We start from the raw sequence: 3,789 nt of genomic DNA, 5'->3' as shown, positions 1-3,789 counted from the left end.
GCCGCAGGGTTGGGGGGGCCCAGTCTGCCTCTGTCCTCGGGAGGGCACCCGGGGCTGATGCGGAGCAGACAAGCAGCTGGACAGTGTGTGGGTGGGGGGCGTGCGGACAGGGAAAGACCCACTCGCCCCGGGAGGAAAGCCGTGGGGGTCAGCCGGGTGGGCCTACCAGCTTAGCAGGGACGGGAGCTGGGTCCCTGGTGCCCAGCACAGGTGGGGCACCGAACAGGAGCCAGTGACTTTGTCTGAATGAATGAGTGAACGAATGAATGGATGGATGGATGGATGTGCATTTCCCCCAGGGCTCTGGAATCAGAGCACACCACGATCTTTCCTCTAGATATTTAAGGCCAGGTGGGAAGAGGGTGACCCGGCCATGCCCTAATGGGTCAGTTGCTGGCGCTGCCAGGCTGGCCTGCCCTGCCTTAGCCAGCACCAGGAAGTTTCAATGTGGGTGGCTGACCACCTGTCTCACTTCTGGCTGTGACACAATCTAAAGAAAGCAAGGGAACCTTCCATCTATAAACTGCTTAGAGCAGGGTCTGTTGCATGTTGGTGCCATGTGTGAGTGATCGCTATTAACCACCACTGATGCCCAAGGGCCCCTGAACTGTTCAAGATGAAGTCCCTATCCTGAAGCCCATGCCTAGGATGGGAGACAGGGAGGGCGTTGGTGTGATACGAGCTTCAACAGAGGTAGGGACAGGAACAGGGCAGAGGGGCTCCTTACCCAGGTGGCAGTGGGGGCCAGGAAACCCTTCTGAGAAGAGGGGCTGGAGTGTTGAGGGGGAGGGAGAAAGGTGCTCCAAACGGAGGGAGCAGCACATGCATAGGATGGAGACAAGCGAGAGGGGGCACTTTGGGGGGTCTGTAGTCTTTCCCTGTGATGGAAGGTGAGGTGGGGCTAGGCAGCTGGTGCCAGGAGAGGCTGAGGTTCAAACGGGGAGCACTTGGAAGCTGGGAATAAATACAGAACTGAAGTGGAAACTCACTGTCCCTGGACTGCCCACCCCTGTTAGTAGCCAGAATTGAGATCTTTGGAAAATGGGCACAAGGGTGTCCCCAGATCCTGGACTGACTGTTTTCAGCAAAGCTCAAAGGAAGAGAGGGTAGAAGTGTCTGGGTTTCACACACCCTTCCCCATGCAGGTCATGACGTCATCCCTTGTGGCTTTCAAAGCTGGGCAGGTGGAAAAGCAACCTCACTGTGGACCGAAGAGGCAGCTGGGGCAGGAGCCACTGTCTTCATTGCACAGAGGTAGAGCCCAGACCCCTGACCCCTATTCCAAGCTCACCCAGGGCCACAGTCAGCAGGCTGAATGGAGCGTCACCTGGATGGAGGGAGCATCTCATGACATCCCCACCCTTTAGGTGCCCTTTCCTCCCCGAAACTGCCAAAGGGCTGAGCAGTGACTTGGCGCGGAGCTGGGTGTGTAGCCACGGAGCAGGGCTCCCCGCCCCAAGGAGTGGTTGGGGAGGTGTCCCGTCCCCCAACGATCAGCCTTCAGCCTTGTCCCCGCCGATGCTGTCATCAGGCTTTGGGTGGTAAGGCTAGGAGGCAGGTGGGGCCAGACTGAGGGTGGAGAGAGCTGAGAGTCAGGCAGAGGCGTTTGGCCTTGGTTGCTATAGGGATAATCATTCTAATGACATCCTTAATGTATGTCATGCCTTACAGTTTCACTGAGCATTTCCTAATAATAACAGCTCCCATTAATGGATCGCTAACCAGTGTAGGCGCTGTCCCCTCGCAGGTGGGAATCAGCCCCATTTTACAGATGAGAAACCTGGAGGCTGGAGAGATTAAGTTCTCGTCGGAGATCCATAGCTAGTAAGAGCCAGAACTTGAATTTGAACCCAAGTCCGGGCACACAGCAGGGCTCCCTCCCAACATCACACCTCATATGCATTATTTCATTCAGCCGGCTGACTGTGAGGTGGGCAGAGCCAGTGATCCGCTTCCTTCATTCTACAGATTTGGGAACGGAGGCTCAGAGAAAGGCAGTGGCTTGTCCCAGGCTAGCTAGACACAGAGTCAGGATTTGAACCCAGCTCGCCTGATGTGAAGCCCCAGCCTTACCTCCACTTTATGCTCATGCTTCTGTGGAGGGAGCTTAGTTACCGGGTGGGGGAATCTGCTCTGGTTGGCCAGGGATTTCCCTGAATCTCAGACACTGCTGGGCCCTGGACGGCACGGTTTTGCTGGGGCTTATTTTGGGCGTGGCCCAGGTCGCCATCTGCCTGGCCAGGGTACTGTTCACTATTTTACTGTTTTCAGTGGTGGGGGGGAGCTATCCCCGAAGGCCTGTGGATGTCTCTGTCCCTTGAGGCCCCACCAGTCCCAAGCCCAGAGCTCTTCGGCCACTCTGCATAGTGGGCAACTGCCTTGCAGACCTCAGGACATCAGAGGTGGCCAGGCTGGCCCTCGGTCTGTCGTGGAATCCTCTCCTGGGGCCAGGCAGGATCCTCCAGCCCCCAGCCTTGAGCACCTAAAGGGCAGGGACCAAGGCCGACCTCTATAGCCCTAGACAGCAGAGCCACCCAGCTGTGGCTCAGGATGTTATGTCCAATTGACTGTCTGGTTGGATAAAGAGGGGAAAGGAAGGAAAATGGGGCAGAGAAGAAAGGAAGGAAAGAAGGAAGATTGGTTGACTCCAAAGAATAGACAAACTCGGAGAAGTGAAAAAAGGAACAAATGATCGCATAGTTGAGGAAATACAGTGCATGGCCTGATTGCAGGGTCAGCAGATGGGTGACCACCCCTCCAGCCTCCATCTGCTCCGGGCCCGCACCCCCGCCCGGCATCCGACCCCATCCTCTCTGAGGCCGGGAGTTCTCTGCTGCCCCCGCGTGGCTGCTCTGCTCCCTGCACCATCCTCATGAGGGCTGCCTGCTCTGCTCGGGGTTCCTGGCTTGGGGTGTGGGGTGTTTGTGGGTGCTTAAAGAAGAGGGAAAGTGGGTGCCGGTGGGGCGTGGAACTTCAGAGGTCCAGTTATGCCACCTTGGGATGCCTTGGTGGGGTCTTTGCTGCTCCAGCCTCCCTATGTACCCTCAGCTCCCTTTTATCTGAAACACCAGGTCCCAAGAGGTCTTTTCCTTGGCCAGAGCTCTTCCTCCCAACCCCCTGACCTCACGTTTGCTGAGCATCTCCTGGGTGACATACGCTTGGCATGTGTATATTTCATTCCACCCTCTTATGTATAATTCTTACCCTCCTTTGTCAGAGGGGAAACTGAGGCCCAAAGAGGACAGATAATTTGCCCAAGATCCCGCAGCTGATACGTGGAGAAGCTGGGACTCTAACCAAGGCATTTGGGGTCTTAGAGCTCCTCCACACAGAATCCCTAAAAGTCAGAGGTGTGGGGGGCCTTAGAGTCCTTCTGGTCTTAACAAGAAGGATGGGGAAACTGAGGCTCCCAACAGGAAGGGACTTGTCACAGAGCAAGTGACCATCAGGTTCAAACTGGGAGGTAGAGCTCAGAAGTGCCTCTTCTCCCAGGGTCCTTTCTGCCTGGTCTCCCCCAGATCAGCTCAACTCCAGCTCCCATTTAACTGGAGCTCAGGGCTGGTTATGCAGAACTGCCCTTGCCTCCTCTCCCCGCCTCCCCATTCTCGATCCTTCTGGGTGGAACGAGAAGGTTGATAATGGGTGACAGTGGGCAGAGGGTGAGGGGCCCTTGAGGCCCGATCTTAGTGTTTATTTAGCCTTTCCGTTTGTCCCTTTGGGTGTGTTCAGGCATAGATGGCCGGGGCAGGAGACAGGAAGTGAAGGTCTGAGCGGCAGACGGCTGCGGAA

This window comes from Crocuta crocuta, unplaced genomic scaffold (assembly GCF_008692635.1).
Source record: "Crocuta crocuta isolate KB4526 unplaced genomic scaffold, BGI_CrCroc_1.0 scaffold647, whole genome shotgun sequence".
In the NCBI taxonomy this organism is placed as follows: domain Eukaryota; kingdom Metazoa; phylum Chordata; class Mammalia; order Carnivora; family Hyaenidae; genus Crocuta; species Crocuta crocuta.
Note: the sequence above shows the minus strand (reverse complement) of the source record.